Genomic DNA, 15,528 nt, shown 5'->3' on the forward strand with positions numbered 1-15,528 from the left:
TTTGATCATATAAATTTATTTTTTAATTTATTTTTTAAAACCTTACCTTCTGTCTTGGAATCAATACTGTGTATTGGTTTCAAGGCAGAAGAGTGGTAAGGGCTAGAAAATGGGGGTCAAGTGACTTGCCCAGGGTCACACAGCTGGGAAGTATCTGAGGCCAAATTCGAAACTAGGACCTCCTGTCTCTAGGCCTAGCTCTCAATCCACTGAGCTGCTCAGCAGCTCCTGATCTTATAACTTTAGAAAACTTATGTGGATAATTGTTATTTCATGTAATTGGTAAAATAAATATCTTAACAACAAAAAAAGGAAGAAAGAAAAGGACATTGAACAAGTGGAGAAGAACTCAGAATCCAGACAATGGATCTCAGAGGTATAATCAATTCCAGTGGATCATCATAGAAGCACATATTGAGAGCTGAAAGTGGTCTCAGAGGCCATTTAGTCCAATCTCTTCATTTAACAGATTAGGAAACTGAGGTTTAGAGAAAATAAGAGGCTTACTCCCAGGTCACTCACATGGTAAGAGGAAGATTCAGGATTTGTGCTAAAGCCAGTTCAATTTCTAATTTAAAAGTGAAGTAAAACAACAAGCCTCTGTAGGTATGAGGGAAGGGTTATGATGTAGTGATGGTAGTGATAGAAATGTCAGAAATCAGTGCTAGAGATCCAGGTAAATTCTAAAAATATCCAGCTTTCTGCACAGAGAGTTCCTCCCTAATCTCCCAACTGCTTAGTGTGGTCAATGTCAGGAATTACTTTCTAAGGCAGGGAAAACCCATTGGAAGTAAGAAAAAGGTCTTAATATGGCTAGGTTGCTTGATAGGTGAACCAAAAGGTCCAAATGAAAAGTTGGGTTGGGGTAGCATTCCTGTATCTCCTGGCTGTTTCTTCTGCCATACTGAGTAGTTGAAGATATTATCCACAGTTTTCTAATGCTTCCTTAGCTCCATCCTGAGCTTTATCTCCTAACCCAAAAAGGGAGAAAATTATCAGACTTCTAAAATGGATTTCTTATTCTTAGAATAAGAAAAACATAGTAGTTAAAGAGTTGATCTTGGAATAAGGAAGATCTGTCTTCCTTAGTTTTTCCTAGTCTTTCTAGTCTTGCCTTGACTCTTGCTGCCTATATGACCCTAGGTAAAGATACTCAATCTCTTACTTCTTTAACTAAGCCCTTAAGACCTTAAATTCCAGAAAAGATGTTGATCTACATCCTTAGAGGGAGCTTCCATGCTGAGAATTCCTCTTCACCAATAAAATTACTTATCTGGATTGAAAAAATCAACAAGAAACAATTAATGCCCTTCTTCCTAATTTTACAGGACATTCTCTGCAGCCATTGTGGAGAACAATGTACCAGGTGTAGTTACAAATACATGTTCCTTTTTGCTGAGACACTGTGGAATGTGGAGCAACCCTAGTGGAAAAAAGTAACGGTCATGACCTGCATAATTATTTGTTTTTCCACAATCCAGGGTAAGTACTTATCAAAGAATACATGTTTCTCTTCAGAACAAATGGTGCTTTTGGAACTATCAAACCCTGACAGGAGTTTGAACATGTAGAGTCAAACACTATGTAAATAGCTCAGCTGAATCATGGGCACAGGTAGAGTTTTCATGAGGATACTAAAACCAAGCTTGTCAATGAAATGAAAATTACCCATGCTATTAGAGGGAGAAGTTCTATTTTGGAGTACAAATCCACTCAAAGGGGGGGTATACTTAAGTCAGAGATTTTTATGACATCTAACAAATTATTCAGATTCAGTAAATGTTAGATAGTATTACTAATAATAAAGTGAAAAACACTTTGAATGTTATTTTTTTCAGCAAATGAGAAAAAAATCATTCCTTTATTCTTATATCTATGTATCACAAAGTTAAGTGATTTAACAGTTTAACAGGGCTTTAGAACTTAACTCCTTGAGTAGCCACCATGGTGGGGTGATCATTACTCTATACCTGCTACCAGATGATTTTCCTTACTCATTCTCTCTCATCTTGGATTCTAAGGAAATCAAGGTATACATTTTGGCATAAATCACTATGATTATAATTTCTTTCATTAACTAATCAATTAGCTCTTAGGTCCCACCATAATTTGTTAAATATTATTTACTAAATAGATCTCTCCCCCCCCAAGAAGCTTTCAATCATTTTTCTTTTAACATATCAAGCTTCCAATCTAGCAGACTTAAATAAACATCAAGGTTCAAAGTCTTCCAAGTGTAACCACCAGTAAAACAAAGATATAAATGATTATTTTCATGTTATCATCTGTGAGAAGGAATATATTCAAAATCACTTTTAACAATCACTACAAATGCTGACGATCTCATTTCTAGAAACAGACTTCACTTTTCTACTCTCTCAGGAGAGCAAAATCTCTTTATCATCTTTCCCTGCAAAATAACAGTTAGAACAGTCCTCTCAGACAAGTTCTTTCTCTCAGCATCTCCTTCAGTCTCTTTTCATCCATGACAAATAACTCTCCAGAATGATAATTAAACTCTGTTTCCTCACAGATGCCTCATAGAATAATAATTAAGCGGCAACTCCATGATTCCAATGCCTCTTCACATTCAGTAATAATATCTAGATTCTGTAGGAGAGGTCATTGAAGCTGATGTTAAAGTGGTTCTCCAAATAATCTGAGCAATGAAGACTCTTCTTTGGGAAATCTCATTGACGTCTTAGACTAAATCAGCCTTGGTATTCAAGTCTTTTCTGTATCCTCTGCTCCTCTGAGAGAGGGCAAAACCATGAGCTTCAAATCCTCCATTTAAGAAGGATGCTGGGGCAGCTAATTAGCACAGCAAATAGAGAACCCCGGCTGGAGATGAGAGGTCCTGGGTTCAGATATGAAGATATTCCCTAGCTATGTGACCCTGGAAAAGTAACTTAACCCCCATTGCCTAGCCCTTACTGCTCTTCTGCCTTAGAATCAGTACATAATATTGATTCTAAGAAGGTAAGTAAGAGTTAAAAAAGAAAAGATGCTCAGGACACCCAGTTCTTCACTTCTCATCTACTTGCACTTGTTTTGGACTTCTTGGACTTATCTACCATGTCCCCAAAGAGCTTCTTCATTATTGGGAAATACCCTGCAAGATGTAGTTCCTTTTCCTCATTTCTTTTCTGCTTCTTTTATTGTACTTTCTTCTTCTCCCCTCCCTTCCCCCATTAGATTATAAAATACTTGAGGGCAAGGACTATCTTTGAATTTGCATAGTGTCTATAATAAACATAATAAATGTTTATCAACTGCCTGATTAACTGGCTCAAAACATCTCACTCACTCCTGGCTTAAGGCTAAGATTGTTGGGATTTCATTGCCTACATTGGCAAAAACAACTACATTAGAGAATCAATCACTTTGAAAAGGATGAAAATCTGTATTCATCAACTGTTCTTATGTAATTTGCATATTCTAAACTCCTTATGCTACCTTTTGCTCCTTTCTCCCATATCTGCTAAATTAACATTAATCTTATTGCTGCAAATTATATGAGAACTAATTAGGAAACTTCAAAAGCTCTTCAAAATTTCATACCTCGGTCACTTAATGGTAATGGTAACAGAGCGGGGACATTTTGCAGTGATCATATGTTATGCTTTATTCATGTTTTTAAGATAATGACTTTCAGCTCTATGGACCCAATTCTTTTGTTTTAGAATTTAAACTCAAAATCAATCAGTTCTTTATTATACTGATCAATGGAGAGGAATAATGCTACAAACAACTGAAACCCCAGATGATCTGCCCTTCTGAATTGCAATTACTCAATAAACTCATCTAAGATTTCCCTTAAATCATTTCTTACTTATTCATACAGGAAATTATGTAATGGATTTTATTTTTTTTTATATTTTGATGAAGTTTTTTTTATTTTTTATATCACAACTCTTTCTGTAGTTCTCTTATCTTCACTCTACCAATCCTTTCTCTGAAATGAACTTTTTCTCATAAGAAAGAGATAAGCAAAAACACTTAATATCTGTGAGTGCATAGGACAATACACTCAACATTCTATTCTTATAGTTCTTTGTCTCTGCAAAGAGGAAGTCAGTATTCATTACGTGTCCTCTGGAGCCAATTAGTGATTTCAACAAAAATGTATTAAGTACCTGCTATGTGAGGCACATCCTTCTAGGTCCCGAGGAAGAAAGAAAAAAAATCCTTGGATTGGGATCTCTACCTTACTGATTTTAGGCAAATCACTATTATCTCAGGGTCTCAGTATCCTCTTTAAAATTATGATGACAAACTAGATATTCTTTATAGGTGCTTTGAACTCTAATTCCAATGATGCTAAAGAAGATATATGGTTTTGCTCTCTGAGAAGTTTTAGCCTAGTTGGGGGATAGTAAATATACAGATATTAAGTAATAATATCTGTCTACCTATCTAAAGAGCTTTCATACAAAATATAACATAAGTATGTGAGAAAGATAGATAGAATGGACCCAAATAGATCCAGAGGGAAAGATCATTTCCACAGGTGGGTGGTAAGGAAAAGAGAAAACTTCATGGAGATGATGTCTTTAATTGATCTTTGAAGAATGACTAGTAATTCAAAAGGCAGATATCAGGCAGGGGTGGAAGGGTAGTATTCCAAGCACAGAGAAACAAAGGCATGAAGATGGAAACATGTATAATATGTAAAATGGATGGTAAGAGTCCAATTCAGAGGGAGGAGAAAGTATGTGGTAGTGAATGCATGAGATAAGACTGGAATGATCTCAGCTATTCTGAAATTCATTCACTTGAAAGGCTATTGCCTCAAAGAATCTTCCTGATTCTCGCCTTTTCTTACTTATTCTCTCACAGAAATTCAGGATTAAAAAAAAAAAAGTCTACACCTTAACAGCCACCAATTTTCAACTCTCTAATTCCTTCAATTTGTTTTGTGTCCTTAATCCATTACCAAAACTCTCCTAGATCTTCAATGACCCTTTAATAATCAAATTTGGTCATGATTTCTCAGTTCTCACTCTACCCTACTCATATTCTTGAACTTTCTGCAGTATTTGACTAATGACCCCTTTTTACTTCTTGATTTTATACTGTCTCCTTTCTTGTGTCCTGATTCTCCTCCTACATCTATGACTACTCTTTGTTTCTTTCACTTTCTCTTCCTTTCCATACCTGTGTGCATTTTTTCATTGTATCTTCAGTGCCTAGCACAATTCTTGCATATAATATCCACTTAAATATATTTGTTGAATAGAATGGAGCAACAAAATTTTGGATATATATTACATATATATACATATAATCAGTTAGATGCATAGGGAAGATTATACTGGCATAAATGTGAAGGAAAGATCGAAAGGGAGACTGGATTCAGAAAGACTTTCTAAAAGGATTTTGCAGTCATGTAATTGAGTAGTAATGAGTGTGTATACTAGAGTGGAACCAACAGGTACAGAAAGGAAGGGACACATGCAAGAAATTTTGCAGAGATAGATTCAGCAACATTTAGTGACTAATTAAATTTGGAAGGTAAAAGAGAGAAAAGGGTCCTAGAAAACATCAAAACAACACAAAGTTAACATTTTTCAGATTTAAAATTTATACAATTATATGAAATTAAGCACTATGCCTGACAGATAATAGGCACTTAGTACATTTTCATTGACTCATTTCCTGTGCAGTACTTTATTGATTTGTTATATCTATGTAATATGATGATATAATAATATTTTAAGTACCTTTATGATCTGATTGTTGTTCTTACAGGGTCTGGAAAGATCCTGATAATATAGCCTTTTAATCTCTTCTGCAAAGAGTGAAAATGTAGGGATTGTGCTCCTAGGTGTACCATGTATAATTTCTTCACTTTATAGATGATGTATGAATATGAAGCAAAATGTCATAAGAATTTGATTTGTACAGTTGCTGGTGTTTAGCTTTCTCCCTTCCAGGCTTCTTCATCAAGTGTTTCAGGATTAGAAGTGACTGCCAAGACTAGCACAGGAGGTGGGGCTACTCTTGGAACCAAAGAGTCCCATTTGCCAAGCATTGAAATGTCATTTCCCTACCAGGGGCATCTGCTTCTGTGCCATGTTGGTTGGCATTGTGGGAAACTTCATTGCTGACATGGGTTGGTGGGTTAGGCAGGATACTATATCACAATTGGGAAAAATTGCTACCATCTATATTTTATCACTTTGTCTGTGGCATAGAATATAGCAACCTTTGGGAAAAAGATACAGTTCTGAGGCCATTTACTATACTGTACTATATATACTTATCTGATATAGTCTTGAATATCCAATAATGGAATACTCAAAGATTTGACAATGAGTGTTGTTATGCCTTTGAGTTAATGGCACAAAGAGTGCCTTAGCTCCAATAGCACTTTTACTTTGTATTTCACAAGCTCATTTTCCATTTTCTTCCTCCTCTTTCTCCTCCTCTTCCTTCTCTTCCTCCTCCTCCTTCTACTTCTTCTTTCTCTTCCTTTCTGCTCCTTCTCTTTCTCTTCCTTCCTCTTTATCCTTCTTTTCTCTGTCTTTTGAATATACCTGTGATTTCATTGGCAGAGGGAGTTCCTGGTAAAGGATTTCCTCTATCAATGCAGTTTGGCTCCTGTTCTGCAACTTAACAGTTTTCAAGAGTTTCTGGAGAGCCAAGAGATTAAATGATTTCCCCAGAATTACAAAGTTAGTATATATCAGTGATATGACTTGTATATTGTTTTTCTTGACTCTGAAACTAATTCCTTATCTACTGTGCCATGCCTCTTCTCAATTGTTCCATTGATTTCATAAATTTTAAATTACTTTTGGCAGTTTCTACTAAATGTTGACTGATTAAGCTTGCAGTACATTAAAACATGTTTTTCCCCCTCCCTCCATAAAAAAACCCCAACTATATCCATGTTTCTTCATCTTTTACCTGTATAGTTGACTTTTTTTGAACCTTAATGCAAAGCTTTAAATTTATCACTATTACAATTAATCATATTAGACACAGACCTTCATCACAAGCTCTGGAGAGTTTGTAGAATCCTGATTAATCATATAATGCCATGTAACACATTATTGATTCTCCTCAGCTTTGTGTCTTAGACGTATTTGATTTGCTTTCTGAAATGTCACCATCTAAGTCACAGATAAAAAAAAGGAAAAGACCAGTGCTGAAAACAGAGCTCCCTTCTCTACCTTATTTATTATTTTTTAACCCTTATTTTCTGTGTTAGAATCAATACTGTGTACTGATTCCAAGGCAGAAGAGTGGTAAGTGCTAGGTAATGAGGGTTAAGTGACATGCCCAGGGTCACATAGCTAGGAAGCGTCTGAGGCCAGATTTGAACTCGGGACCTTCTGTCTCTAGGTCTGACTCTCAGTCCACTGAGCCATCTAGCTGTCCTCATGAATTTATTCTTTATTGATTAAAACATTTTTGACTCCTAGAGCAAAGTACTTTCTTAAAGGGTCTCTTAGGTGTCTCACAAGTGTATTAAAAACATCTATAGGGCAGCTGGGTAGCTCAGTGGATTGAGAGCCAGGCCTAGAGACAGGAGGTCCTGGGTTCAAATCTGACCTCAGACACTTCCCAGCTGTGTGACCCTGGGCAAGTCACTTGACCCCCATTGCCTACCTTTACCACTCTTCTGCCTTGGAGTCAATACACAGTATTGACTGCAAGAAGGAAGGTAAGGGTTAAAAAATTAAAAAAAAAATCTACAGTTCCCTGAAAGATATAATAATAGGCTTAATCTTATTGAAGGACTTCCTCCCCCTCATCATTATGAGACAAAGCATAAAGCAATGAGATAAATACTAATAATAGGTGGCATTTATGTAGCATTTTATACTTATATCAGAGTCTCTTCAAAAGAAGATAGGCTGGCAGGAATGGGTGATGGAATAACTATTCTCATAATATTTTTTCCTCTACCCACAGTCTCCTTGAGAGAGATGATATGTTATGCATATGCTTCCTTGTCATGGAAGAGAGGGAATATGTCAACTTCCCTGACGTACCTGAAATGACTCATCCCTCCTTTTCCTTTCCATCTCCAGCTGTTGAAACCTCTCCTTTCCTTCAAGACTCAACTTAAATTCTATGTCCTCCATTAAGTTTTTTCCCCAGCCCACATGGTAGAAAATCATCTTTGCCTCCTTACATTTCACATGGCACTTTGCCGACCATCTTTTTGCACTTGTCCCACTCTTCCTTGATTTATTATCCTTTGTGCCTTTTTCTCCTATTTAATTAGAAATTTCTCGAAGGTGGGGTCTGTATCATTTTTTACTTTTTATTCCTGTAAGCAGCATAGTATAATTGATAGAGAGATGGTTTAGAAGTCAACCATACTTGACTTTAGTTCCTGCATTTAACATAGTAGCTATGTGACACTTCTCAGCCTTCCAGACAAGTATTGCATTGAAAATTATGTATTACCTACTTTGATAAAAGGAAGTTTCCTCCTCTGGTGGTTCTTTGTGCTGGTTTGTGGGGGCAGCTATGTGGAGCAATGGATAAAGGGACTGGTGTGGTAGTCAGGAAGATTTGCCTTTGTGAGTTCAAATCCAGCCTCCAGACACTTATCAGATGTGTGACCCTGGGCAAGTCATTTAACCCTGTTTGCCTCAATTCCTCATCTGTAAAATGGGCTGGAGAAGGAAATGGTAAGCCTCTCCAGTATCTTTGCCATGAAAACACTACATAGGGTGAGTGGGACATGACTGAAACATGCAAACAACTTACCAGGGAAAATCACAGGTCCAAATCCTATCCCTAGTCCTGGTTACAATGTTGGGCTTTAGACATAATCATACTTAATATAAATTTGATGATCTCTGAACTTTGCCTTATAATTATATCCAGATATACCTCATAGTGGTAAATGTGAATTTCTAACATGACTAAGAAATTGTAAAAGATTTACCTTTACTTAAGCTAGCATTTACATAGAATTTTAAGGTATGAAATGCAATTTACATAATTGCATAAAAAGTTCACAACCGGGGCAGCTGGGTAGCTCAGTGGATTGAGTCAGGCCTAGAGACAGGAGGTCCTAGGTTCAAATCTGGCCTCAGACACTTCCCAGCTGTGTGACCCTGGGCAAGTCACTTGACCCCCATTGCTCACCTTACCACTCTTCCCCCAGGGAGCCAAAACACAAAAGTTAAGGGTTTAAAAAAATTTTTTTTAAAAAAAGTTCACAACAACTGTGGGAAGTAGATACAAAAAATGAGGAAGAGAAGGTTAAGTGACTTGCCCAGGGTCACATAGCCAGTAAGGGTCTGAGGATGAATTTGAACTCAGGTCTTCCTAATTCCAAGTGCAAAGCTCTCTCTCTCCTCTGCCACCTGGATTAGATATCTCATTTATTTTCTCAAAAATAGTAAGTTTGGATTTAGAAACATACTTTAATTTTCTGTTGTTTGTCAGATAGTGGGCCTAGAAATAGTTATAATCTGCAGAGTCAATTGAGGCAGCTTGATTTAGAGCCAGCCTACCTTGGCATACCTAACTGTGGGACTATGGGCTAATCACCTAAAAAATCAATTGTTTAGGCTAGTGTTCCCCAAACTTATCCAACACTGTCCTCCCATTAGTTTTTTAAATTTATGAATTATACAATATAGTACTATATTAATAGATTATGAAACATATGCAAAAATAGAAATCAAAAAGGAAATATAGGTAAAATGGGGAACTTTAAAATATTTAATTTATTAATGATATAAAACCCTTTTTATTTCACTAATTTTTTTAGTGAGAACATTGTGATCAAATATGGTTTTTCAACTTATGTCCTAAAAGAAGGACTTATAATTAATAATTGTTTAGTAACTAATTATTCAATTTGTTTAACTTACATAGCTAGCTAAAAGCATGAACTTTTATATCTACTTCATGATAATCTACTCAGTAAATGGTTTATATTAATCAGAGTAATTATTTTTAGGATAGGTCAGAAGCAGCTAGGTGGGTTCAGCAGATAGAGAGCCTGTGAGAAAGACCTGGGTTCAAATTTGACCTGAGACACTTCCTACTTGTGTGACCCTAAGCAAGTCCCTTAACCCCAATTGTCCAGTCTTTCCCACTCTAGATACTTGTAATGATTCTGAGACCGAAGATAAGGATTAAAAAAAAGGGAACATGTTGAACCTGTAAGGGGGCTCCAAGGTGAGGGAATTCCTTCTGCCAAAACAGTCCTTCATCTTCTCTATGATATATAAATTTAGAGTTACCTTGAGAATTGAGAGGTTATGACTTATCCAGAGTCACATAACCTTTACAGTATATTCACAGGTCCAAATCCTATCATAGTGACTTTACAGTATATTCACAGGTCCAAATCCTATCCCTAGTCCTGGTTACAATGTTGGGCTTTAGACATAATCATACTTAATATAAATTTGATGATCTCTGAACTTTGCCTTAGATTGTCCTTGCTCCAAAACCAACTCTTTCTTTATTGTCTGACCCAGCTTCATAATTATTACTGCTTTTTTATATGTTTTCTTTAGTGGAGTTATTGCATTTCATACTTTATTGGTATTCGTGTATTGTTACTATTATATTTTGTTTGCTTATCTAGTTTGATATAATTCTGTTCCAGCCAGCCAGAAGTAGAAGCTATTCTTCAAACTCTTATCTTCTGCCTCAGTATATTCATGCAGTCTGTTTTGCTTGATTCAGATGACCTCCCTCTTCATCACTTGAGTCTATCAAACCCCTTCTAGTTCCTCATGACTAGGCATAAGAAGGGCCCCCCTCTATCTTCACCTGTCATCACTGTGTTTTCTCCCACCTCAGTTTTTCTTGAGTTCTTTGTATATTGACTTAACCTCAGTCACAATCTACTTTGCATTGTTTGCCATTAGTGTTCATATCATCACTTGTAAGGTCCATGAGGGCAGGGATAGGATTTTTATCTTTGAAGAGTTGAAAAACCTAATCAGTAAAGATCTATGAGCCTACTATGCATTAGGGACTGTGCTCTAGCATAGCAGACTCAATAGATCCTTATGTGATACTGGAAATTCTAAAACAAAAGGGAGATAGTCTCTGACCTTAAAGAGCTTACATATTTCTAGGAGGAGATAATTTGTTCACAAGTGATTAATGTAGATTATAAATACATAAATAAAAAATAAATAAATATTGATTTGGGGAAATCAGGAAAGTCCTCTTAAAGGAAGTAACATTTGAGTTGAGACTCCAGGGTTATTAAAGGTTTAAGAAGTGGTTGTCAGGAGGGAAAGAATTCCAGGTAGTTGGGGATAACTTGTGCAAAGATGCGGAAAGGAAAAAAGTTGATATACATATACACATATTGGTAAATATGTGTATATATATATGTGCATATATATATATATCGTGTTTTAGTTTGAAATTATTAATCCTTTAATGTTGCTATTAGTAAAATACTCTTCTGTTCTGAACAGTTAATTGCCTTTGTTGTCCTTGTATTTGCTTCTTAGAATTTCTAATATGTCCCATTTTGGCTCCTTAAAAATTCTGAGTACATTTCCCAAGACCTTAATAATTCACAAAAAATAAACCACTATGTCTTTCAAATTTGGTTTAAAATATATCATAATCATTAATATTATGATTGTAACTATAAATTTAAAAATTCTTCCACCTAAGTAAGGGGCAGATTAATGATTGCCATCAAAGTGCAAAGTGCCTTTCATTTCAATTTTAAGAAAGATAGTTATTGTATCAAAGATTTCCAAAATGAAGGCACTATGAAATGTAAAGATAATATCAACTTTGCATTCTACATTTTTTGTACTGCCAACACCACAAATAATATAATAATATAAAATTTAATGTAAGACACAGAAGAATTATCTTTAAAATAATGTATTTCAGGGAAGTGAATATTGTGATCAGGGCCTTCTGTAAAAGACCTTTTCCCCTCATATAAAACACACTGAAAGAGTTCCTTTCTATGACAAAGTTTTATTCACTGTGGTTTATTGTTTGACAAATGTTTTGCAAAAAGAGTCAATATTTCCCATTTTTCTTGGAATAGGTAATATTGGGGAGTGATAGCAGGCTCTTGGACATATTCTAGCTTCTGAGTATCAGCTATTGCATGATGTTGAAAACACTTTCTGAAAATGAAGCTATGGCATATATGGTGTATTGAAGAATAGAATTGAGATGGACCCTCAAAATGTAAACTGTTTTCCTGGAATATCTGACAAACGATGTTGTGGCAGTGTCAGAGGAGGGAAAGGAGCTATTCAGGAGATGTTGCAAAGATGAAATTGATGGGTATTGACAGTAGTTTGGCTAGTGGTGGAGAAGACCAGGCATGGTGAGAGATAGTGAGAGGAGGGGATGACTCTAAGATTGTGAGTCCAAGGGACTAGAAGGGTAATGCTGCTCTCTAAATAGGGAAGTTGGGAGGGGAGGGTTTAGAGAGAATAATAACAGATTCTATTTTGGATATGTAGAATTTAAGACATCTACTGAATATCCAATTTGAGATGTTTAAAAGGCAGTTGGAGATGTTAGACTGGAAGACCACTGGTTGAGGCAGCATGGATTATCAACATAGGGGTGATAATTAAATCGATGAGAACTAATGAGGTCACCAAGTGAAGCAGTATAAAGGGAGAAGAGAAGAGAGCCCAGGACAGAAACCTGTGGGGACACCTATGATTAACAATCTTTATTTGGATGAGGAACCAGCAAAGGAGAATAAAGAATTATTATCCAAGTAGGGGAGAACGAGGAAAGAGTGGTATCCCAAAAACCTAGGGAGAAAAGAGTATTAAGGAGGAAATGGTAATCAGCAGTATCAAAGGCTACAGTGAAGTTGAAGAGAGTGAGAACTGAGGAAAAAACTATTGGATTTGGCAACTAAGACATCATTGATAACTTTGAAGAGAGCAATTTTGGAAGTGATAAGATTGGAAGCCAGACTCTTTTGGGTTAAGAAGATTTGAGAGGAGAAAAAGTAGAGTTACTGATTTTAAATGGTCTTTCCAAGGAATTTATCCACAAAAGGCAGAAGAGATTCCACCTGCATTATTAAGCTTATCATTTATTTTGTTTTCTCTTCACCATTATTTTTATTGTTGTTATTGTTGTTGGTTCTTATTTTTATTGGTTCTTATGTGGAGATATATCTAATTAGTAGTCCATGGTGACAACCTGCTCTAGGCACAAGAACTAAAAGCAAGCTAAGTTGGTACAATTCCTATAATTCTAAACTGGATCCAGTATGATAGCTTCATTCTTCCCTTCTCTACACCAGTACATACAATGGGGGGAGGTTTAATAGCAACATGGGACTCTGCCTAGATGAAAACATAAAAACCAGACATTCCTGGACTCCATAAGAGGGAAGGGCCTCTAGTCTATACACTATGGGCACATGCTGTTTATAATCCACAACCAACCCTCTACTTCTTTGTTTCTACTCATCTACTCATCCTTTACGAAATCTTTAATTCCCTTCAGTTCTTTGCTCCAGTGCCCCTTACTCTGGGCAACCTTTTTTTTGACTTCTATATACGTTTCCATTTGCTAGTGTCTTCTCTTCTAAGTTATCTTGTAGGTAGCTTGTCTTCTTATATGTAGATATAGACTACATGTATATATATGAATATATTATTTATATGTATCTATGTCTATATAAATTTGTATATATATGTGTATATATATAGACAAATATTAATAGAGAAAGGTATTTAGTTGCCCATTAGAATGTAAACTCTTTGAAGGTGTGCAGTCTATTTCACTTTTGTCTTTGTATCACCTAGACTTAGTGTCTGGCACATAATAATCATTTAATAAATGTTTGTCAATTGAATAATTGGACTCCTTTCATCACAATATCTACTAATTTGGTATCCCCAAGATATTCTCCCCTTAACAAGTTTTTTTCCACTACCAAAAGACTAGTCTTTACCTCTCTCACTGCTCATACACCCTCCACCTTCCTATTCTCTGGAACTGCTAAATATCACTATGCAAATTCCAGGGAAATCAACCACTTACTCATCTGTGAAAAATAAGAGCTGCAAATTAACAATTTCCATAGTTCCCAGCTCTTAGCATCTCTGAATCCAGACTGTGAGCTCCTTTGTTCAGAGAGATAACATTATGTCCTTCACAATAAGCAACAAAGTCAGCACATATGCCTGGGGCTTCTAAATATGTGCAAGTGCTGTGCTAAGCACTGGCTAATAATAATAACAACAACAATAGCAGCAGCAGAATTATATGGCACTTTAAGGTTTTCAAAGTACTTAAATGTTATCTCATTTGAGACTTGCACCAATCTTGGGAGGTAGATACTATTATTATTCCCATTTTCCAGACGTAGCAACTGAAGATGAAAGTTAAGTGATTTTCCCAGGATCACAGAGGTTATAAGTCTCTGAGTTAGGATTCTACCTCAGGTCATCTCTTACTCCTAATCTAGAGCTAGTAGAAAACATGATTAAAATATATTCCATGACTTGGAGGAATTTAAAATCTAGTACCAAAGAGATCTTTTAAAGAACCAATTACTTTAATCCTCTCGTTTTGCAAATATGGAAACTGATTTGGATTCAGTCAAAAGTAGATCATAGAATCATAAATCTCTGCTCCCTTTAGTACCTCTATGATCTTGAGCAAGTCATTTAAATTCCCTGACTAAGTTTCTTCAACAGTAAAATGAATGAATTGGTCTTGGTGGTCTCTGAGGGTCCTTCAACTTTATATCAATTTAGAGCTTTTCCAAATGACTGACCCAAGGTCATTTAAGTGGTAAGAGTCAAAGGCTATGTTTGATTTTATCTCCTTAGATACTAGGCAGTGTTGGGACTCTTCTGCTATTCTGCCTGTTCAATAAGAAGTTGTCAACTAAATGATCAAAGGCTATGAAGGGGCAATTTTTGGGTGGGATAAAGAAATGTAAATGATCTTTAATCATATGAAAAAAATGCTCCAAATTTTAGAGAAATGCAAAGTAAAATAACTCTGAGTTACCACATTATACCTATTAGATGGGCTAATATGACAGAGAAGAAAAATGATAAATTTTGGAAGGGACGTGGTAAAACAGGGACACTAATGCACTACTGATGGAACTGTGAACTTATATAACCATTCTGGGGAGCAATTTGGAACTAAGTCCAAAAGGCCTTCATATTGTGCATACCCTTTGACCCAGCAATACCACTTCTAGGTTTGATCCCCAAAGAGACCAAGTATAGGGAAAAGGATCTAATTGTGCAAAAAAAAAAAAAAAAATATATATATATATATATATATATATATTTTTTTTTTTTTGTGGTGATAAAGAACTAAAAACTTGAAGAATTGTTCATCAATTAGGGAATGGCTGAGCAAGTTGTAGCATATGCTTGTTAATGGAATATCGTTGTGCCATAAAAAATGACAAACAAGATAATCTGGAAAGACTTATATGAAGTGATGCAAACTGAAGTGAGCAGAATCAGAAGAATGTTATATAGAATAATGGCAATAATGTATGATGATCAACTGTGAATGAGTGAATTAATATCAGCAATGCAAAGA

The sequence above is a fragment of the Gracilinanus agilis genome, chromosome 1, assembly GCF_016433145.1.
Source record: "Gracilinanus agilis isolate LMUSP501 chromosome 1, AgileGrace, whole genome shotgun sequence".
NCBI lineage: Eukaryota > Metazoa > Chordata > Mammalia > Didelphimorphia > Didelphidae > Gracilinanus > Gracilinanus agilis.